Consider the following 25,040-nt stretch of genomic DNA (forward strand, 5'->3'; position numbering starts at 1 on the left):
AAGGCTGGGGTAGCTAGACCCCACACACTCTTTAGTTTGGTATCTAAACAGGCCATGCTCTGAGCTAAGGAAAGTGTGAACCAGCCACATACTGCCCTTATTCTCCTGAGCATCAAGGTTCAAATCCCAATTACAGTCAAAAAGAAAAATAAACTTCATGGGAACTTGGAGGCCACTGTAAAATCCAAGCTCTAGTCCGAAAGAAATAGCCTGTCAAGTTCTTCAGAGGGAAAGAAGGAAGGTGTAATAGAAAAACTATAGGAAGCCACTGTCTGCCCAACTTTTTATCCATTTTCTACCTCTGGGTCTGTGATCATTGATGGCCCTTCTGCTTGGAATCTTCCCATATCTTCCCTCATCAAATATTAGCAATAGTTTTAGGCTTCATTAAAAGGCTGCTTCCTACAAGAAGCCTTCCCTTATTTATTTCCCTCATAAACAATAATATTGTAACAGTAACGTATATTGAGAGTTTACTCAGTATTGCACGTATTTTTTATTGCCAGTATTATTTTTTATTGCCAGTATTGCACGTATTTTTGCTCATTTAATTTTCAAAACCATATTATCAATATTATTATCCCTATCATTATCTTATTCACTGTCATTGTTGTCCTTATCATTAATCTTATTTTTCAGATGAAGCTCAGGTAGGTAATTTTCCTAAGAGCACCCAGTCAGAAAATATAGATGTACATAGTAGAACCACAACCCTTTGTATTAGTTATGACATAACACGACGCCCCACTTCCCATCCCCACCCCAACAGGAAGCCTGTAATACAGTAAATGCTCAACTAATGCTGTTTTTAATTGAACTGAAATAAAGTTAAGTAATAAGAAGTAGGATACTTAAGGATAAAAGATGAATGAAACCATAATATAAGCTTAGTCATTTCCTTGAAAGTGTGGTCATGGGTGAGTCACATTGTTTTAGTAGTTCCAATGAAAAGATGAAGAAGCCTGTTTGAACAGATGGTAATCTGGGGATCAGAGACTAGGCCTTGCTAGCCATCCAGCCTTTGGAGACATCCTCAAGCAGTTAAGAAGAGCCGAGATTGGCATCTAACCAGCTGCAGAAATGTGTACGTGACACCAGTGTTGTTAATCCCCAATTGCCCTGCCCTCCCACCAGAAAGGCTAATGCACATAGCATTGCTCCAACTGACTTATTTAAGAATAAACTTCTGTATTCGTTTTCTATTGCTGTGTAACAAATTACCACAAACTCAATGGCTTTGAACAACACCCATTTTATGATCTCATTGTTTCTGTGAGTTAGGAGTCCATGCATGGCTTAGCTGGGTTCTCTGGTCAAGGTCTCACAAGGTTGAAGTCAAGATGTGGGCCAAGGCTGTGGTTTCATCTAGGAGCTCAACAAGGGAAGAATTTGCTTCCAGACTCCCTTGTGTTGGTGACAGAAGTCATCTCCTTGTGGGTTTCATGGCAGCTTCAAAGTCAGAAATGGAGAGTCTCTGTTTCTTGGAGTCTCTGATTTCAAAGAAGCCCTAAGCCCTCGTCTGAAGGGCTCATCCAATTAGGTCAGGCCCACACATGACAATCTCCCCAATCATTAACTCAGTCAAAATCCTTTTACCTTCGTCATATAACATGATCATGAGTGTGATTCTATTAGAAGCAAGCCACTAGTTCTGCCCACACTCACAAGGAAGGAATTAAATGGGACACAACGGTAGGGGGAGAAGATGATAGAGGCCATCTTGGAATTTTGCTCATCACAGCTTTCCTCCATCCTTCCCTAGAATAGATTCTGTTGCCTCAAATAAAAGAATTCAAGCTCAGGTCTGGGACAGGCTAACATAACCTTGTCTCCCCAATTTCTGAGTTAAGGTGTCTTCTAAATTATTGATTCTATCACCCAGATACTAAGTCTCCCCTATCTTAACCATCAAGACACAAAAATGTTTATTTGGAGTCCTTATTTCCTTCTCCTCTTTTCTTTTTAGATGTTCCCATTAGTTCTCAATAATGATTTGGGTCATACTCCAGATTTCCTTTCCCTCTCTCCCATTGTTTCTAACACAATAACAATAATGACAATGACAGCGCTGTGATGACAGTGTCAGGCAGTTCTGACAGAAGGGAATCATTTGCCCCCACCCCCTTTAAAGACTTCCACAATTTCACATCTGTCAGGGGCTGATGGGAAAACAAACCTAATTAAGTTTAATGTCAAGTTGTATCACCTCCTATTCGTGAACTCTTTCTATTTCTTTGTCTCAGAATCTGTGGAACGTGATGGACAGCAGCAAACCTCTCATTAGCACATTTCCCATTGCCAGTTCAGGTACGTGAATGTTCCCTCACCAGAACTTGAGATTCCAGTCAGATTCTCAATTCCATCTGGCTAGTCATCCTCATTATTATGCAAATGCAAGCTTTACCTGAAGGCAAGAGCTTTCTTCTTAATATTTAAATTCCATCTCATCTTCCCTGATCTCTAAACAACAGCCCATCTTTGAACTTTCCTTGGAGAACATTTTAGGGATGAAATGTCCCCCAAGATTGTTTGATTCCCTCTTTAAAACAGATCGGAATGATTTGGAGAGAGGTGCATGGAAGTGGCAGGGAGGACTACTGGCCCACCTCTGCTTCCAGAAGAGGATTTTTGAGTGCTTTGGCTCAAGTGTGATACAGGGCGCCCTGCTGCTAGGGCAAGGCCCTCAAGGGAGAAATCAACTGGCAGAGAAAAGACAACGTCGACATGCCAGGCAAGCCTGTTTTGAAGAGGACATGGGAACAAACAAGAGGAACAACTGCCAAGGCAAACAGTCCATATCAGACAACTAAAAGGAACTAGGTGGCTGGCAGCAAACTAGGAATCCAGGTCAGGAGGTGGGTGGGCTCAGGGACTGGGCTGGGAACTGGAGGCAGGGATACAGGTGCTGGTTTCCCCAGTCACTGAGTCTGGAGTGCAGATCGCACTGCCATACCAGGGTCCCAGTTAGCAGACTGACACGGCAATTTAGTGCCCAAGAGATGCCAGTCATGCTCTCCACCAATCATGTCCTCCTCTGCCAAGTCCCTCTTCTCCGAGAGCCTATACCATCTGCAGGTACGTCATCAACCTGGACACCTTTGATTGCAGCCATGTGGACACCCGGCCAAAGCCAAACCAATCAGACTTTCCCACAGGAAAGGTGGAATTAGGGTTCAGAGTCTAGTGGGTCTCCCTCGACCTATCTCTCTCTCTCCCTCTTCCCTCCTCCCCTCTCTCCTGTCTCTCTTTCTCAGGGTTTGAAAAGTTTGTACAAAATCAGACCAAGGAGTCCACTTTCCAGCCTGTGCCTTTCATCCTCTAAGAAGAAAGCTGCAGAGTGAGAGTGTAGCAAACACAAGGAGAAAACCATGAAAGATGGGGAGGATGACTTACAATGATTGGTCCCTAACTCCCCACTTTATGACCTATTTTATATTTGGAACCCAGAGCCAGAGACCTTCATGAGGTAAGTAGGCAGCACACGCTAGAGGACAGCGTGGCACTCCACATGGCTCTCCACCTTCCTCCTTTGACTTACAACCTGGCCCCAAATGACCAAGACCCAGGCCCTCATGGAGTTTCAGCAGCTGCTTCAACAGTCCTCAGTCAAAATGTAAAATAGATAGCTAGTGGGAAGCAGCCGCACAGCACAGGGAGATCAGCTCGGTGCTGTGTGACCACCTAGAGGGGTAGGATTGGGAGGGTGGGAGGGAGACGCAAGAGGGAAGAGATATGGGGATATATGTATATGTATAGCTGATTCACTTTGTTATAAAGCAGAAACTAATACACCATTGTAAAGCAGTTATACTCCAATAAAGATGTTAAAAAAAAAAAAGTCCTCCGTCACAGGTTCCTTCCCTTCGCCACCATCTTTAGCTCCTGAAGACATTGAGACATTTTTTTTTAAGTGGCACAAAGACTGAAAGATAGTTTCCTTATCATTTTCTAATTTATCTCCAGTACAAAGGTCAGCATTTTAAACTTTTCTTCAGAAGAAAGAAGTCGTTTTCAATGCTTGGGACAATTGTGAACCTTTTTGTCAAACAAAATGATGTCAAACCATCATTTTCCCCTACCCTATCTCAAAAGGGTATGAACACAGGTAAAAGCAGGGGGAGAAGGATGAGCAATGGAAAGAGAAGGGGTAGAAGGAAGAGGAGAAACATCTTACTTACCGAGCTCACTGCGCCAGTGCTTGACGTGCATTGTGGTTTTAATCCTGTCAGGAGCCCCGCGAGGTGGCCACTGCACAGCCGAGCAGGGACTGGAGAGCAGACAAGCACAGCCCTGGAAGCAGAGGGCCTAGATGTGAATCCCAGCTCTGCCATGTATTTAACAACTGTTTCCTCAGTTGTAAAAGGAAGATAACAATAGGTGAGGCTTACGGGAGTTCATCTGTAGTAGGGGCGGGGCAGCGTGTGGACGTTAGCACGTGGGCCATGGGGGGTGGGGGGGGCGGGCTCACAGGCGTTAGCACGTGGCCAAGAGCGTGCAGCTCTTAGCACGTGGCCGATAGCGTGCAGCTCTTAGCACGTGGTCCTTGCGCAGGGCCAGCCGTAAGTGGGGGCGGGGCAGGGCAGCCATTAGCGCCTGGCGGTAGCGTGTGGCTATTAGCAGGGGGGCCGGCGCCCAAACATTAACATGGGGCGTTAGCGCGCAGAGTGGTTAGCAGTCCCACTCAACCAAGGGTCAGTGTCGTGGTGGCCCCGGTGGCGGCAGTCACCCTGGGTCGCAGTCCGCGGGACCTGGCCCCCATTTGGGCGGCCTGAGGAGCCTGAGGGCCAGCTGGGTCCTGGGCGCCTGGCTCCCTCAGCGATGACGGCTGGGCGGAGTCTGGGGACCTGGCCCTGAGGGCACCGCCCGCTGAGATCTGCTTCCTCAGCCGGGCTGGGCACTGGCGGGAGGACCCGGGCAGGGTGACCGGCCCGCGCAGGGACCCCTCCCCTTAACGAGGCCTGGACCTTGGAGGGCGAAAGTTGAACCTTGGGACCTTGAACAAGTAAAATGAGGGGTAATGCTGTCGCTTTGCTTCTGGGATTTAAGTGTTCACAATAGAGAATAACATTTGCTTTGGTGGAGGTTTATAGGAACATGTGACCAGCTGCAAGAACAAAGGATCTGACACCAACAAGTTTTCAACAACTAACCATGCCCCTCCTTCCCCTCTCCTATAAGAGAGTTTTGCTGAAAGCCTTGGAGAATTGAGAATTCGGGCTTTTTAAGGCATGAGCCATCCGTCTCCTTGCAGAGCCCTGCAATAAACCTTTCTCTGCTCCAAACTCTGACATTTCAGTATTGTTTGGGCTCACTCTGCATCGGGCACACAGACTTGTATTGGGTAACAAAGACATCAATAATCTTTGAACAGTGCCTCTAGTAGAGCGGGCGCCCGGTAAACCTTGGCTATTACTACTGTGAAGAAAACCAAGGCGCAGAAGAGTTCTTTGCCCAGGGTCACATGGCTAGCAAGTGATGGAGTCAGAAGTCCAGTCTATAACCATCCTGTTCTATAACTTCTGTGTAGTTGGACTCTCAGTGCTCCAATCTGTATCTTAGGAAACTGGGAGGCTGTCAAACTGGTCAAAAAGAAAAAGGGGGGCTTCCCTGGTGGCACAGTGGTTGAGAGTCTGCCTGCCAATGCAGGGGACATGGGTTCGAGCCCTGGTCTGGGAGGATCCCACATGCTGAGGAGCAGCTGGGCCTGTGAGCCACAACTACTGAGCCTGCGCGTGTAGAGCCTGTGCTCCGCAACAAGAGAGCCCGCGATAGTGAGAGGCCCGCACACCGCGATGAAGAGCGGCCCCCGCTTGCCACAACTAGAGAAAGCCCTCGCACAGAAACGAAGACCCAACACAGCCATAAATAAATAAATAAATAATAAAATTAAAAAAAAAAAAAAAGAAAAAGGGATAGAGAACTGAAGTGAATATAGCCACTTGGATTCCCACTGCAAGGTCCTGCTTCCTTTTTCTCTAGGAAGTCACCCCAACAGCAAAGAGAATGGGAAACAGAAACCCAAAGTCCACCTTCAACAAACTAAAATAGACTGTTGGAACTCTGAACTGTGCTAAAAGACAAAGGGCTATGAAATCCAGTGAAATCCAGCAGGTACAGATCTCAGGCAAACTGTCAGATCACAGTTGTCCAAGCAAGATGGTACATACTAGGGAGAGAAATAATCTCTCATTTGGAGCAACAAGAGGGCATCAGTGAGCTGTCAGAGGAGGTTTTCTATGATCCTATTTAGCACAAAGTGTCGCAGGGGAAAGGAGCTCAATGAGGAATCACACAGACTTTGCGGGAAGCTGACTGTGACTGATGTAAATAGGAGATAGATTCTCAATTGCAAACAACAATGCATTGGTCCTTTTGTCAGGGAACAACCAAAAGCTAAAATGATTCATTCACTCCCAGGTGCATCCAACCCTGTATCTTAAGGCTCTTCCTCACCCAAACCTAATGGAAAAACCTAAAGGAAAAAGGAAAAGAATCCATGAAGAATGTGTTTCATTCAAAGATGATCTAATAAAAAAGAATCAACGCAAGTTTGTATAAAAAGACCATATGAAAATGAAAGACAGAGATAGGGAAACAAACAGGAAATGAGAACACTGACCAGAAAACAATACAAAAATTGTTGACAAAGGACAGGGAAAAAAATGACTAATATCACTAAGCATTTAAAAGATATTTTTTAAACTTAAAGTAGAAGAAAACAAAAGGCGAAATCTTCATGACTTTACATTTGGCAGGGATTTCTTGAATATGACACCAAAAGCATAGGCAACAAAGGAAAAGTACATAAATTGGGACTACCTCAAAATTTAAAACTTCTGTGCATCAAAGAACACAACAGTCAAAAGACAACCCATGGAATAAGAGAAAATATTTGCAAATCATATATCTGATAATGTGTTAACATCCAGAACATATAAAGAGCTTCTACAACTCAACAACAACAATCAAAAAAAAAAAAAAAACCCAACCAAAAATTTTAAAAATGGGTAAAGGACTTGAACATACATTTCTCCAAAGAAGATATACAAATGGCCAATAGCACATGAAAGATGCTCAACATCACTAGTCATAAGGTAAAAGCAACTCAAAACCACAATGAGATAGTATTTTGCACCCATTAGGATAGCTGCTATCAAAAAACAAACAGAAAATAACAAGGGTTGGCAAGGATGTGGAAAAATTAGAACACTCTGCACTGCTGATAGGATGTAAAATTGTGAAGTAGCTGTGGAAACAAGATGATGGTTCCTCAAAAAATTAAAAATAGAATTACCATATGATCCAGCAATTCCAATGCTGGGTATATACTCAAAAGAAATGAAAACAGGGTCTCAAAGAGATATTTATACACTTGTGTTCATAGCAGAATTAATCACAAGAGCCAAAAGATAGAAGCAACCCAGTGTCCACCAAAGGATGATGAATGAATAAACAAAATGTGGTAGATACAATCAGTAGAATATTATTCATCCTTAAAAAGGAAGGAGATTCACATATGCTACAATATGGATGACCCTTGAGGACATTATGCTAAGTGAAATAAGCCCAGTCACAAAAGGACAAAATACTGTATGATTCCACTTATATGAGGTACCTAGAGTAGTCAAATTCAGAGACAGAAAAAAGAAGGGTGGTTGCCAGAGACTGTGGGGAAGGAAGGATGGGGAGCTAAGTGAATATAGAGATTCAGTTTTGCAAGATAAAAAGAGTTCTGAAGATTGGTTGCACAATAACATGAATGTACTTAATACTACTGAACTGTGCACTTTAAAATGATTAAAACGGGAAATTTTGTGTCATATGTATTTTATCACCACTAAAAATAATAAATAGCATATACATGTTATACACAACAATAATGTAGAAATGATATTACTAACAACAATTGGGAGGAGATGGGGAAGACAAAGGTGGAAGGTGGTATAAGGATTCTGACTTTGTCATTTTTTTCTAGGCTGAAGTCAAAATACATCATTTAAATCTGATAAAGCAATGGAGTAAGATAAATATATTGAAAGGAATAAGTGTGAACCCTAGAAATTTGACCCCCCCAAAAAAGAACTGACAAAGATTGGGTACAGCCAGGGGAAAGATGGAGAGAGAAGAGGTAGAAGCAAAACTGACTACAGCAAAGTCAATAGAGTTTAAATGAAGAGAAGAGTGAAATTACCAACGTAAACACCAGAAGAAATTAAAACAGAGCACAAACTTTTCAAATCACCAGAAAGTACACACACATACCACCCCACCTCCACACACACAAAGGAAGCTCATCATATAATGATAGATTATAAAAAGGAAAAAATAGAAGATATAACATCAAATATGATGACAGAACTAACATCCAACTCATTTGTTTTAATAATAAATGTAAAGTATGTAAACATCGAGTAAGAGACCAAATTCTTATATTGGGTCATGAAGAAAAAACCAACTATATGTATACAAGAGACATATCTAAGACAGCCTAACTCAGAAAGGTTGAAAATAAGAGGCTGCACAAAGGTTTGCAAAAAGCAAATGAGAATCGAAAGAAAATAGAAGCTCTGAATCTCACTCTTAGAGTTGAATTCAGGGCAAAAAGCACTAAACAGACCATAGGATAAATCATCAAAAACAAGGGAAAATATGGGACTTCCCTGGTGGTCCAGTGGTTAAGAATCGGTCTTGCAATGCAGGGGATGCCAGTTCGATCCCTGGTCAGGGAACTAAGATCCCACATGCCACGGGGCAACTAAGCCCATGCACTGCAACTACAGAGCCCGCATGCTGCAACTACAGAGCCCACACGTTCTGAAGCCCACGTGCCACAAGTAATGAGCCCCTGCACCACAACTAGAGAGAAGCCCACGTGCTGCAACTAAGACCCGACACAGCCAATAAATAAATATTTTTTAAAAAAGGAAAAATAAACAGAAGCACATTAACAGGAGACTTTAATCCACGTCTCTCAACCCATGACTTAATGTGAAAAAGAATATAAGTAAGATATGAAAAACCTAAATACACAAATTAATCACATAGGACTGACTGATACATTCTAAAAGATAAAAATACTATTTTTGCAGGGGTTTGGTTGTCTCAAACCAAAAGCTTTGAGAACAACTATCTTTGTAGACTTAGAACAGATTAGGAGTTAGGTCTGGAAGACAGCTGGCAGCAGACATCTGAATCCCACTTCTGGGTCTCTAGGCAAAGAGTGATGGAGTTAAAGAATCACCAGCAGGGCCATATGCCCTCCACCCTTTAGCCTGCTGCTATTCTGCTGGCAGTAGTAGCCTCTCAACCCCATGGACACTACCAGTTCCCCTGTAGCCTGGGCCACTGCGAGGCACTGTCCAAGTCTACAGGGTCACTACAGCCCTTCCCAGAATGGTTCATCCCGCTGCCAACCACCACACTCTAGTGCCGATGTGGATTCAGGGCAGAGCCAGACAGATGCTAGAGGCCGGATTTTACACTCAGTTTGTTGTTTGGAGTATTTTGCGGGGAGGTGGGCAGAAAGCATGGGGGACAGACCACAGATTTTGGATTCAGACTACAAGTGTCTGACCTATAACTCAGCCACTTATAAGCTTTGTGAGCTTGAGCAAATCATCTAACCTCTCTGGACCTCAGTTTCCTAAGTCTCCAAGCAAAGACTGATGCCATAGATGGGGGTGTTTCACAGGGCTGCTATCAGGGTTGGAGATAATGAGTATAAGGTACTAGTACATAACTGACAAGTAGCTCCTGGTCAGTAAATGGTGGCTGCTTAGTCACCGCTATTATCCTCAAAGCCTGCCCTGGGAGCTCTCTTGCTGGATAGAGGAAGTGAACCTCACTTCCTCCCAGGTCATAACGATGCCAGTTGGGCATCAGAGAAAATGCAGACTAACGGAATGGCAAGTCTGCTCTGCTCTCCCATAGTTTATTTCACAGCCCAAACAAGGCGCGCTATTAACATAGGCTTCATACACACACACATGCACAAACTCACCACTCCCTGGGGTGCTTTGCTGTAGGATCACTGAGGTCTTCCTTTGCTCATTTAATGTATGTAGCCAGGGCCTGTCATGGACAGTGTGGCTTCATCTTTACGGGCGGCTCTCTCTTGGGAGTGTCTCGTCAATAAATCCCTCCTCCTCCATCTCTTTTGCTTTTTATCAGTCCAGCTCCACAAGGTATCATTATCTCCACCTGCCCTTGAAAATGTTTATTTCAAAATGTCTCTCTGATGGCTAGTCATGCAGCTTGGATGATGACCTTGCAAATAAAGATGAGCAGAAAATTTTACCCAACCAACTAGAGGTTATTCAAATGCTTTCTATCTGTGAAAGTCAATTATCTTTTCTGACAGTTTCTTGGTCTGTTTGCAAAGGAATACAAATATAGGTGGAAATTATGTTGTATTTGGAACATGGATAATAAGAATAATTAATATTTATTGATCACTTACTATAAATGAATTGCTTTGCATAATTTATCCCAGCAACTCCTCCCAATAACCCTGTAGAGTATAGGAAATCTCATCCCAGCATGTCCAGCTAGGAAAACTGAGGCTCGGAAAGGATAAATAATATGCCCAGTGAATACTCAGGCAGTGAGTGGCAGAGTATGTGTTCTGTGGTCCCATGGTCTGGGTCAGTTCCTCAATTCCAGGCTGTGAACACAGTGGTCATTAGGCTAAGCCTGTGTCACTACCTGCTAAACCAAGGCTTGGATGCTGTTATGTACTGCATGCATGTGTCCCCCCAAAATTCACATTGAAATCTTAATCCCCAATGGAATAGTATTAGGAGATGAGGCCTTTGGGAGGTAATTAGGCTCAGAAGAAGTCACAAGAGTGGAGTACCCATGATGAGAAAGAGACTAGAGCTCCATCTCTCTTGGCCGTGTGAGGACATGGCAAGAAGGCAGCCATCTACAAGCCAGGAAGTGAGCCCTTACCAGGACCCGTCCATGCTGGCACACTAATCTCAGATTTCCCAGCCTCTAGAACTGTGAGAAATACATTTCTGCTGTTTAAACCACCCAGTCTATGGTATTGTGTTACAGCAGCCCGAGCTGAGGCAGAAATCTACTGAAAAGTCCGCCTGAAGATTCTCAACAAGTCCAGGAACAGATTATAAACTGTGCTCCTGGTCACAGGCAAGGTTTGTGACAGGTTGTGAATAAACTCCAGGACAAGCTCCTTGTAACTTGGGAGGGTTATTCCAAAACAGAGGAAGAACAAACAAGGCAATCTCCAAGAAAAGACAATGTCATCTGCAAAATGTCAGGGGATTGGTACAAATGTCAAAGTGAATTTAAGATGAAAGTTTCCTGCTCCCAACTCCCTCTTCAGAGGCCATCTCTACCTCTCACTTGCACCTCGATAAAGTTGCGTTTCACACGCTGATCTTTCCAACCTCATTTCCACCATATCATCTTCTCTTTAAAAATGCTGTTAAGGGAGTCCTTTGCTAATACCCCTATTCCTACATTCAGTTTAATGCAGTTACATAAGGAAGCATAAAGCTTGATCCCACCCGTGCTCACAGCTTGGGGGAAGGCAGGCAGCCCGCTGCATGGCCATCTGCTATATCTGGTGCCTCGAATTCCAATCTGGCCTGGCAGCTGGGGCCCTGGCCCCTCCCTCTGACCCTCCGGTCCTCAGGCTGAGGGCTCTTCCTGCTCCAGCGTGCTATGCTGTAGTGTCTTTTCAAAAGCCATGGTTGTAGAACAGCACCGATTTTTCCCTTTTCTTCTCCACAAGACTCTCTGGGGGTTTCCTCCACTGAAGCACAGCTCTGAGGGCTTCCCTCTTCCTCCCGTCTCCAAGCTACTCTCTGGATCCCATTGGCCAATCCCTGCTCGTCAGACATCAGAGCCCCTGATCTGCAGGGAATGGGAACAGTAGCTGATGAAGAAACACAATATCAAGACATTTCAATGCTCACACAGAGTGGGAGGGGAGAATTTCAACAAGATCCATATGAAGGATTGCCTCGGAAAGGCCAAATCCATCCATGGGTTCTGAAGACAAGCCTATGAGGTTTCTCCTCTTGGCCTCTGCAGCAAAAGCTTTCTGTGGAACAGAGGCTGGAGGCTCCAATGTCAGAAGACCAATGTGCTTTTAATCCCACATGCCCATCATTTAGGAAGGATGTCATTACTACTTAGAGCAGAGAATTCTGAGACTTCGCAAGGGCTCATAGGCTGAGATGAGAATTAGCTCACAAGGTCAGAGATATTTCTAGAGTAAATGGGTCAAAAAGAGCTCTGCTTCCTGACTGTCACCCTAGAATCAATGTAAAGAGAAAAAAGAGTGGGAACTAAAATGACTGGTGCTTTGTTCCTTCTTCAAATGCATTTTGCCATCTTCAAAATCTCCATCAATATACAGACTCATGGATCCAACCACCATTGCTACAAATAAGAGAACTGATTCCCTAAGGAATCACATTACCTCCTCAGGACCATATGGGCTCAACCAATTTCTCAGGTGAGGCTGGAAGCAGGCCTCCTGTTCCCCAATCCCAAGCTCCTTCCTTTGCATCACAAGAATGCTTTCAACATGAATATCAAACTTAGAAGGAAGTGGATCACAAACTGCAACCTGCTGAAGTAGAAATTAATCATTTGGAAAGAGGGGCTGTGCAGGGTCCCTAAGCAAAGCTTTGCCTCTCTACCCCAGGCCCATATGCCACTTCCCTTTGCCAGGGCAGCTCCTGGACTGCTGGGTGCCCTTCTGCTCAGGACATTGAGCAAACTAGGTCAAACGTGGTATTCAGCAACCTTTCATAAGCGCTGAAGGTCATCTCAATGCTCAGCATTTTTGCATCTTTTCAAATAAATAATGGAAGTGGAGACTTCTCAATATGGCATAGCTGGGCTGATTCCCTGGGAGCTGCATTCACATGGCACCACATATTGCCAGCATATGGTTCTCCTCGTAGAGTGGATGCCAAATTAAGATTACATTAGGGAATAAATTTTCATAAAGAATTAAGGACATCGTACAGTAACTTGTTAGAAAAATGTACTAGGGAGGAATCTGAGCAAAGGGAAGTTCTGTTTACAACAGCAACACACAAAAGGGAAGTTTGGGGGCTTCCCTGGTGGCGCAGTGGTTGAGAGTCTGCCTGCCAATGCAGGGGACACGGGTTCGAGCCCTGGTCTGGGAAGATCCCACATGCCGCGGAGCAACTGGGCCCGTGAGCCACAACTACTGAGCCTGCGCGTCTGGAGCCTGTGCTCCGCAACAAGAGAGGCCGCGATAGTGAGAGGCCCGCGCACCGCGATGAAGAGTGGCCCCCGCTTGCCGCAACTAGAGAAAGCCCTCGCACAGAAATGAAGACCCAACACAGCCATAAATAAATAAATAAATAAAATTTAAAAAAAAAAAAAAAAGGGAAGTTTAAGGAGTATGATTAAGGAGATCAGGTCTATAAAACTACTAAAGAAATCCTCAAAATGTCACCAGATGATCACCATGAAGACTGAACTCTACCTTACTGATGGATATGCACATGAAATATTGCACAAATGCCAATTCTTCCAAGGTCATTTAACATATATTTAACAGAATCCCAAGCAAAATTCTGATGCTACTTGTTGTAGGCAAACTTATGGCCCTCCCCAATATGTCTATATCCTAATCCCAGTACCTTTGAACATGTTACCTTACAGGGTAGACTTTACAAATGTGATTAAGGGTGAAGACTTTGCAATGGAGGGGAATTATCCTGGATTATCCAGAGCCCAACCTAATCGCATAGATCCTTTAAATTGAAGAGTATTTTCTGGCTCTGCTCAGAATGCAAAACAGTCAGAGAGATGCGGCATTGTTGCCTTTAAGGGTAGAAGAAGGGGCCCATGAATCAAGGAATGTGGGTGGCCTCTAGAAGCTAGAAAGAGCAAGAAAACTAATTCTTCCCTAGAGCCTCCAGAAAGGAATGCAGCCCTACCAACACCTTGATTTTAACCAAGCAAAACTTCTAATCTGCAGAACCATAAGGTAATCAATCTGTGTTGTTTTAAGCCGTAAAGTTTGTGGTATTATTTTCTAACAGCAGCAAAAGGAAACCAATATACTAGTTTTAAACCTGACCAAATTATGAAATAGTGACATATTATAAAATTACCCTAAGAAGAAAAAAATAGGGACCAAATTGGGGGGGGGGGATATTTTAAATATTCTTGATGTGAAAATCATTAGAGGAGACCATCCTGTTAGGTATTAAAATACATCTGGCACTATTAAAAAAAATGTGGAACCACATAAATGCTTCAGAAATAGACTCTATCACATTAAACATTTTTACATTCTTGTAGGAAACATCACTAAACAATGGGGAAAAAGAGATTGGTATAAGAAATAGTTTGGGATATCTGATCAGCAAATTTAAAATAAAATTACTTTATATCCTCAGCTTATACCATAAATCAAAATAAATTTTAGATCACTAAAAGAGTGAATATTTTTAAATCTTATATAAGATGTGGCAAAGAAAAATTAAATGTTTAAATATATACAGGAATTAAAATTTTCTAAGCTTTAATTGATGGGAAAAATTCAGATTTAATGGTATAAAATATTTATTTTGTGACTTCTAAAATAACATAATGAAAACTAAGAGAAAAATAAGGGATTAAAATTCTTTTTAAAGAAAGATAAAGGGTAAATATCTAAATTACATTAAATGCACAATTATACACAAATAAGATGCTCAGTAGATGAAAGAACAAAAAATATGATCTGATCATCTATGCAGGAGGAATTGAAATTAGTAAACAAACATGCATAAATGCTCCACCTTGCTGTGATCAAAGAAAAACAAAATATTCACTAAGTACCATTTTACACCTATTATATTATCGAAAATAATGATAATACTCAAGGCTAATCCGGTTCTGATGAAGTTAGTACATTTATACACTGTTGATTGCAATTTAAATAGATTCTGTTTGTAAAGTAATTTAACTATACATATCAAAAGCCATAAAATATTAATTTTCTTGGACCTAGTAATTCCATCAGTAAGAATTTATCCTAAGGAAAAAACCCAAAGGAGAGATAAATGTCTTTGTATGAAGATATTCATTTACAATACTAAAAAGCTAAAGACAACAGACAAGGAATAGTTAAAGTGAGCTTTTACTTGATGGAATATTGGACAGTCATTGAAATGACAACTATGAAGTCTACATAACAACGTGGAAAATGTTAATACAAAGTGTTAAATTTAACACTGAAAAATATTAGGTTGAACCATATGAAATTATTATTTTTGTAGGGAAAAAATGGTAAAATATTGAAAATTCCACATGGTTCAACCTAATAGCTCTGCCATGGATACAGGTAGATAAAAATATCTTCCTTTGGACTAGACCTATGAGGAAACACAAAGAGAAAAATGGCTGAAGGTGGTAGTATCAAGCGTTAACTTTCCAGCCTTGTTATTTTTCATGTTCTTCTGATATTATGTGTAAAACCCATTTTAATGTTAAAACATTGAAGATACGATTGCTATACAGATAAAAACAACTCTTGAAATAAGTTAAAGAGTACAATTTTGTTACATCTTCCCATTTCAATTCTTTAATTTACCATACAAGAATCTGTGAATTAAGTGTTCAACTAGAGTAAGAACTAGTTTTGAAAAGATCTATTCAAAAATGTCAACTTGAGTAATAAGGCAACATAGCAGGGGGGTTAAGCACCAGCTTTTAGAGTCAAATCCCATTTATTACTTATAAGACATTGGAAAAATTACTTCATTTAACCTCAGTTCCCCATCTGTAAAATGGAGACACTATTGGTGCTTATGTGAGAGTTGTCGTAAAGATTGATTGAGGATGATTATCAACTGCTTATTTGAGTTTCTGGCAAATAATAAGTATTCAAAAACTATGAGAAAGTATATCATTAGTAATGAAGCCATAGAAATTTTTAGATAAATAATTAATGGAGTTAGCAATATTCACAGAAGAGTACTTCTATGTACCTTAGCTTGGAAATTATTCCAAATTATATAATTTTTATCTTGTCTTTTCGAAAAACATTTTTAATCAAAGCAGACCAGCCCACACTATGGTATATGTAGAGTTATCTTCAAAATTAAAACATATAATAAAGACTTAGTGGTAAGTGCAGATGTAAATTAGAAACAAATTTCCCTTCTCCATCTTAACCAACAAAACATGAAGACTAAGTGACCCCAGGTCATAGTTTTTAGAAGTATCTGCCATAAAATCTTTTGTGCTATTACTCATCACTTGTGGATATGCTTTCTCATTCTCTGGTACAATAAGATGCTGAAGGCTATAACTGATTCCCTTTTCTGTCTATGCCGTGTGTGTTCCTTTTGGGGATTGCCCCTCCCTCATATGGTGCATCAACCACATAACTTCACCTCCTCCATCACAGGGGCAGTAAGAACCCAGGCTGGATAATGAAATTCCCTTTTCACAAACATCACCTGAAAAGAAAGTCTCTCTCCCTCTGAAATAGTAAGAAGGCTTAAGGCTTGAGCTGGAAGGGCCATGTTGGTTGAGTTTAGTGGACCCTGATGCTCTGTCCAACTACCCTTTTCAAGCCAAGCCACTCATTTCCCCAACTGCCAAAGTGTTGGCTACTGATGGCTCAGAGGTGCGTCTCTCACCAGGAATCTGCCACAAAAAAACACTTCATCAAAGTTATGCTCCCTCCCGGAGACTGGCTTATAACCAATGCCCTGCTAATAGAGAGATACAATGGCAGAGACTCTGTTTCAATGTGGAGACAACTCTGAAGGCTTCTAGAGCTTCCCGTAGGATTAGCTGAGGCTGCAGCTGCAACCAATCCAGGGGTCAGCGTCTTCCTCTGCCCAATCATGGCTTTCTCACTTCTTCCTAGGTATAATTCCCAAGAGCTCCGCCCAGTAAATCTTTATGCAACTCTCCATTCAAGAGTCTGCTTCCTGGGAACCCAACTTAAGATAGTTGGTGCATGAACTGAGCCTGTCTCATAATGATACCAAGAAGAGACAAGAAATAGAGAAATCCAACTATGTTCTCTGAACACCTTGATCTGATCATGCTACCCTCCTTAGTACCCTCCTTGGTCTTCCAAATTCCATGAGTCAATAGATTCCATTTTTTACCTAGGCTAGCTAACACTGGGTCTCAATCTCTTACAGCTGAAGGAGTCCTGCCTGGTACACCAATGCTGTCTGTCCCCTGCAATACTTAACACAGCCCTGTGTCCATAAGCAATGCTCAACAGTATTCATTGAACTGAGTTGTTACACGGTTATATCTGTGTTTCATATAATGGCAGCCTTACAAGATGTTCTACTAAAAAAGAAGAGGGGAAAAGGCTGTAACACAAAATAAGCTTTATGTACTAGATATTATATGCACCTCCAGATTTAATATATATTATTAAGCATATTAAAAATTCTGAGCAGTGTTGCAGTAAATTTTTTTAATTACAAAGAAAACCTGCTTAACTTCTTTTTAGGCAGAGTTTAGTCTACCTATATGGCCACAGAGCATTGTGAGTGTAGGTGTAGCACCCAAATAGGCTTAGTTTTTGCCTACAGTTTGGAGACCACCAAATTTCAAGCTTCTCCTTCAGTGTGTTCACCGACCCTCTGGTGTCCTGGGAATTAGCACAGCTTGCACCATATTTATTACCAGAGACAGTTGGAGAAACAGCAGCAACCTTCATCTTCTTCAACTGACTGTTTATTACAACTACCATGTTCAATACATTATATTCCTTATGGTCCACAATTCATAAAGAAAGAAACTGAGAGCCTGGGAGGTTCAATAATTTTCCCTGAAATGTTTTCTTTTCAGCCTGATTCTCCTGCCCCTAGATGCCCAAATAATATCCCAAAAGCCAGTTCTTAAACTGGACTTAAAGCCCTACAGCCAAATGTCCAAATAGGACTTGGCAACATCAATTCCACCACATCTGAACCTCAAGCACAAACCTTTTTTTTTTTTTTTAATCTGATGGCCTAGAGACTCAGGATGCCTTGAGTTAAAAGACAATAGGACTTGGCAACATCAATTCCACCACATCTGAACCTCAAGCACAAACATTTTTTTTTTTTTTTATCAGATGGCCTAGAGAATCAGGATGCCTTGAGTTAAAAGACATACTTGCTTACTGGTTGGAGGCAATAGATGAGGTATCCCAGGACTTCTTTGCATCATAAGCCCAAAATGGGCCTAGAAAACCCAGCTCTATAAATGTGCTCCCTAGGAAATTACTCTGCATAATCAGAGAAGGAAAAATAGAAGCACGCAAAGATTGTAGATAAAAATGAAACAGACTCCACAACTGTGGCCTTTCTACTCCATGCCACTTCTTGATACTTTCAAATCCAGGAAAGTAATTCCTTGTGGAAGAGTTGGAGAATGCAAGGCCCAGCCAGAGCCTAAAGCCCACTCCTGTACCTGTAGTTAGAGCTACTCCCTCCAGAAATGACAGTTCAGGACAAAGCACGCTGTCTGCCCAGAATCACTTTTGGACGAGTAAACCCAGTCCAAACAAACACCTGAAAGCCCAGCCACACCCTTGCTGACTTAACAGTTGGTTTCTATCAGATGTCTTATGTGTAAGACTGTTTTGCTGGGTTAAAAGACACTAAGGCTAGAGATAGGATGAGGGAGCTGGTTGGCATAGGGCCAAGGTCAACATCAGACTCTGGGACTCTGAAGGCTTGGAGAACTGTCCGTGATTTCAGCTATTCACATCCCTCCCAGCTGCAGTGGTCCTGATAAGCAAATCACAAAACTATGATTTTGTTCCTGCTTTAGCACATCAATCAGTTTTCCTGCCCCTCCCACATCCCTTCTCAGAGACTCCACTCCAACCAATAGCTTCAGGCCAAGTGACTTTTCCCTCTAGCAACAGTGAATAGAACTGATGCAAAGCCAGCCATCCCATTGGCTGGCCAGGAACCAATAACTTTTCTAGATAATTTGAACTGAGACACAGGGACTGCTGAAGGTCAGATGTTGGCACTGCAGCATGTGTCAAGGGCAGACTCGTGACCCAAGCTGGGTGACCCAAGACAGAGCTTCAGAGACTGCAAGCTCTGCAGAGACGAGAGAAGATGTGCAGATAAAAGCAGACAACAAAGAATGAAGCCCCAGAGAAAGAGAAATAAAGAGAGCAGCTGCCTGACAACTTCTAATACTGCTGGTAAAGCCCAGCTGAACTGCCTACGACTGGGTTTCATGAGATTTCCCGGGAACCTTTCCACAAATCCTGTTTACACAAATTAGCCTTAAGTGGGTGGGTTCCTGTGGCTGGCAACCAGTGGCCTCATCTGAGGAAAACATATCCATATTTTTAAAAATCACTGACTCAGTGCCAGCCAGGCATGACTGTGCTAAGCATTGCAGGTACCCTTCTACTGGGAATCCAAACTCAGAAATAAGTACTTATTTTAGAACAGGTGTATAAGAAGTGTTTGGGGGAACCTAAGGCGGGGGGGGCAAGAAAGGCTTCCCAGGAGAAGGAGGCGATGTGAGGCAGCTGAGCTAGAAGGATAGGGAAACATTTGCGGGGTGTGCAAGGTCATCCCAGGAAGAATGAAGAGCATGAACAAAAACACACTGGTGCAAGCAAGCCTGGCAACATTTGAAGACCACAGGAAGAGCGTCACTGTGTCAGGAACAAAGGAATGGAGGAGAGGAAGGGAAAAGAGGAAGAGGAGACTGGACTTGTTAGCAACAATCAGCATGAGAGGAATGCTAAGGGGTTTAGATTTGTTCTTTCACCCAAATAGAAGACCACTGAAACTCTGAAAAGGAAACAATATGTGTATTAGTATTTTAGAAAGTGAAAGGGAGACAAGGGTGGAGTCAGGAACTCAAATAAGAAACCTGTAATACTTCAAACAAAAGCATCTCTTGACTAAGACAGGCAAGGTGGGGTTCAGGAGAAGGGCACACATCCAAGAGATATTAAAGAGATGGACTCTATAGGACTCTAGTGACTACACGTGGCGGGAAATGGAGAATCAAGGATGACACAGAGATTTCTAGTGGAGTGACTGGTGCATGGCCAGGCCATTCACTTAGAGGGGAGTCCAAGGTAAGAGGGGAAGGGCAAGGGTTAAGGGAGAAAGAATGAGTTCAGTTTGAGGCATGGCTTCAAGATATTCACTCATGTGAAGATGACCAACATCAGTTGTATCTATTTCATACTCAAAAAACATTTGTGGAGTGTATATTACACATCAAACACTCCGCTAGGTCCTTAAGTAAAAACGGTCATCAGCCCTTCCTCTCATGGAGCACACAGTCAACCATGGAGGATGATTATTAATCTAATATTCACGTAAATATACAATTGCAAACTGTGCAAAGGACCCCATGAGGAACAAAGCCAGAGCTATGAAGGCATATGAATGGGAGGCCACATATGGTAGCTTAGGGAAGCGCCTCTGTGAAGCAACCTCCGAGCTGTGTGTGCAAAGACAAGGAAGAGTTAAATAAGTGAGGAGATAGGGCAGAATTCTACGCAAAGGGGGAAAGTGTACAGACACCTTGATGTGAGAAGGAGTGGGAAGAACAAACAGAATAGAGCAAGAGGAAGCTGCAGAGGTAGGCAAAACGTGAATAATGAGGAGATGCTCAACATCGCTAATTATTAGAGAGATGCAAATCAAAACTACAATGAGGTACCACCTCACACCAGTCAGAATAGCCATCGTCAAAAAGTCTGCAAACAATAGTCCACCACCGGGACAGGGATGGGGGCAGAAGTAAACACCAAACAAACATGTGATCGGTGACATAACAAACATCCTGAATCTCCATTTCCCTTCACCGTCTCCCTGCTGTGTAACTGGGGGCAAGCCCTCTTTTCCTTACGCATTTCAGCTCCCTCATGTGTAAAATAAGGACAGCATTTACTTTAACAACCTCATAGGGTTGTCCTAAAAATTACGAGTTACTGGCTATGCGAGCATTTGAAACACTTGTAAATCACAATACAGGCATGAGGAATTAGTATTCATCTTGAATCACTGTTTGCTTCATAGTTCATCCTTCCGCACATAGTTCCACTGGCTCCCAGCAAGGTAATGGATGGTGCTGTCATCACCCAAACACTATTGCCCTTTCCTTTTCCAGTCGTTCCAAATCTGAGTCACAGTTAAACAAATGTAATGCGTTTTGCAGGTAGAGTTGGCAAGATGTGCTCCATTTGTTTTTTGGCCCAGTCCTTTAATTGCACTTGGAAGTAAACAGCACACTATAGAGTGAAGATCAGAGTGTGATTTGGAAAAAAGAGAGAAAAAGGGAAACTGAAATGGATTTGGGGGGGGGGGGAGGGTACATCACACAAATTTTAAAGAGTTGGGAATAGATGCAGTTTCCTAAGGGCACTCAGAGTTAAGTCTCCTTGCTAAGTAGACTCCTGTGTCTGGGTTTCATGGTCCCAGATCCCAACACTAGTCTCCATTTAGTTCATGGAAATCATTTAAGTCTCCCCATTGTCCACCAACGCACCCTGTTCTGCCTCCACACCTTCCCTCCTAAGATACCTTCTGAGAACAGCCTCTCCGCCCCCGCCAAGCCCAGCTGAAGCCTCTCCTTATTCAGGAAGCTGACCTCCTTTTCTAAATTTTTCCAGAACCCGGAGTCCAAACCACAGTTTGGCACATCACTATAGGGTCTCCCGGACTCTGCCATTACTTCAAGTGCACTGGCCTTTTCTAATATCGTTGACATTAAACAACCGTCACATTCTGGATGCTTGATATCCATTATCTCATTCAAGGTACATAGTCTCCCCATTTTACAAATGAGGAGATTCAGTCTAACGGAGCCGACTGTGATTTTTCACATTTTCAACAGAACAATACTTTCTGTAACTACCAGTGAGAGTTATTTGTGTTACAGATTTTATCAGTTTCACAGAGGGAAAATGTTTGCCCAAAGGTGGCAGGTGTCTAGGCCTCCTGGGCACGACAGTAGGTAAAGTTCAGGCTGGTATTTCTCCTAACAGGCAGGGTCCATCTCTTTGTCTTCCCTGTAGTTCCCACGACGGTGTCAGTTACTGAGCAGATGTCTGGGCATCTGGGAAAGAGGATGCCGTCATAAAAAGAGCTGCTGAGAGGGAGACAGGAGGACCCCAGGGATCCATACTCTTTTTCAGATTTCTCTCCAGTGCAGAGTATAAATCAACCACGTTCCAGCCCCTCACACCATCATTCTAAACCAGATTCTCAAATAGCTTTCGGGAAAAAATGATTTTCTTTTCCTCTTCATTATTAAACAACATTTAATTTGCTAACATTTTTAATGTTATTTTAATCAGAGCACACTGTGATTTTCACAACATTTTAAACAGAACAATACTTTCTGTGTCTTAGCACTTTAGCTTACTGGAGTGTTATTTGCGTTTCTGTGAACTGATGCAGATTCACCACAATTAGCCATCACCATGGTAATTTTGTGCGTTTAGTTTTCTGTTTTTGTTGCATATGCTCATCAAAGAGGTTGAAGCTTTAGTGATGCAGCAAAATTCATTACCTGCCTTTGGATTTAAGTGCCTAAAATTTAAAGACATGTTTTCAAATCCTGATGGCATTGCATTTCTAGCTTACTTCTCAGAGATAAATAAAATGTGTTCTCTAGAACCAAGCAAGCAGCTTTTACTTGCTCTTCCTCAAGCTGGGACTGACAGATTCTCTGGCAAAAATGTCATGGCGTTCAGTGGGAACAAAGCCCCTGAGAGCTGGTAGATCCTTCAAACCCTCTACGGGGCCCTTTCCGTTTTCTTGAGTGACCTCAGATGCTACACGGTTGAATTGAACCTTGCTTTCCACATCAAGTGCGAGGATAATGTTATACAAACTCTGGAGTCTAGGCCTGAAGAGACCTGACAGTTTCCATTTTCACTCTCTTAGGACCCAGCAGCTGTGTGAAGAAATGTTGAGTGACCACCTGGAGACCGAGGCCTCACCAGATGCCAGCCATTCTAGACACCTAAGCACCAGACACATCAATGAGTCCATCTTGGACTTTCTGGCCCAACTAAACTCCCAGCTGAATGTAGACACATGGGTGACCCCAGCCAACACCATGTAGAGCAGAAGAACCTCCCAGCAGAGCTCAGCCAACCCACAAAATCGTAAGAATATAAGTGGTTAAATCGAATGGTGGTTGCCAGGGGATGGGAAAAGGGGGAAATGGGGATTTGTTGTTCAGTGCGTATAAAGTTACAGTTATAAAGGTGAATATGTTCCAGAGATCTGCTGGTCAACATCATGGTATAGTTAACATACTGTGCTATGGACTTAAAAATTTGTTAAGAGGGCAGATTTCATGTTAAGTGTTCTCAAAACAACAACAAAAATGCAAAGGGGCACAAGGAAACACAAGAAAACTAACGTTTTAAATATATTTGTTACTTTGATTGTGGCAGTAATGGTATCACAGGTGTATGATATGTGCAAACCTATCAACTTTTATACTCTAAATATGTGCAGTCTTTTTAAATCAATTATACCACAATAGAGCAGAAAGAAAGAGGGAGGGAGAGAGACAGAGAGTGAAAGAGAGAGAGAGGAAGGAAGGAAGGAAGGAAGGAAGGGAGGGAGCAAGGGAGGGAGGAAAGGAAGGCCTCCATCTTTCAGACAAGCCTCCCCAGTGCCACCTGCAACATCATTTACAGGAATACTTCAGTACCTTCCAAATAAAGCAGTTCAAAGAGGAGATGTCTTCTGAATGTGAAATGATCCAGCTATTTAATGCAGATTGTTTTATGGTATTAATAAAATTGAGTGTTCTGGGAAGTGCCTTTTAAGTGCACCAGGTCTAAGTCCAAGGTTCTAGAAAGCTTTTCATTTAAATGCAAACCCACTGGAAATGTGAGCCATGCCAGCATTAAGGAGATGTCCAGAAGAATGGGTAGGGTCCAAACAGCCTAGTTCCCCTGGTCCATGCATCCCTATGGTCCATTTCATCCAGGAACGCTAGATAACATTCAAAAGCTTAGGGGGTGGAGAGCTGGGGAGGCCGGGTGGGAAGCCAAAAAGGAAAGGAAGGTAACTACTGCTTGCCTGCAAATGAATTCAACTCAAGAAAAGCTGCAAGGTAAAAAGAGGAACTGGAATTTTTTTTTTTAATTAGTTTGGAACCCAGTCATCTGTGACGAGCTATGACTGTGGGCAAGTCACTCTCCTTCCGTGAAGTCACTGGAGATAACAGTACTTAGCCAACAGAGCTCTTGTGGAAAACAAGCGAGGAAAGGGGGCCGGCAGTGTTTTGTGAAACACGAGATGCTGTACGAATATGAGGTATTGTTATCACCCGAGCAGCAGCTGCTGCTATAGCCTTAGTGATCAAAATAGCAGCAATAAAACAAGGTAATACTCCTTAGTGGAACACTTTGGATTTTCCCCACAAGTAATAGATGCTCTCTGATTTAATTCCTGAGAATTCCATGTGAGCATGCGCCAAGTTCCCATCAGGAGACAGAGATCACACCCGTATTTTAACAGAGAAATTTTATTATAAAGACTTGTTATCTTGATATAAAATTGTTAAGGTGGTAACTAAGTGAGCTACCTGACTGGCCTGGAACCAGGCTGGTTGCTAGGATGTGGGACCTTCAGTACTAGGAGGTTCTGCTCTCTCGGCTCCTGCCCTCTGACCCAGACGAAGGGTGGGACCACTTCTCTGCCCTCCCCAGCACCATGACAACGCCCAGGAACCGTCCAGGGCACTGACAGTGACATCTGCAGGCCTGATAGTCGGTTGTGTCTGTGGCCCTCTCCCAGGGAGCCTTGCTGCCTGTTTTGCAAACTTCTAGACAGCTGGGCTGAGCGGAGCATTAGGCAGCTTTAAAAATTGACGTGGGTGATTATTCCTTCATGAGCCACCCTAAATCCAACAGCACAAGGCCAAGGGCAGACACGTGGCAGCCGCCGACTCCCTCTGCTGTTCCTTGTGGATTAGAGCCCCTAAAAGAAGGCGCAAAGAACGTCCAGCGGACAGCACACACCACTCGCCACCGAAGGAGGCGCCACCAGACCACG

Source organism: Balaenoptera acutorostrata, chromosome 10 (assembly GCF_949987535.1).
Source record: "Balaenoptera acutorostrata chromosome 10, mBalAcu1.1, whole genome shotgun sequence".
In the NCBI taxonomy this organism is placed as follows: domain Eukaryota; kingdom Metazoa; phylum Chordata; class Mammalia; order Artiodactyla; family Balaenopteridae; genus Balaenoptera; species Balaenoptera acutorostrata.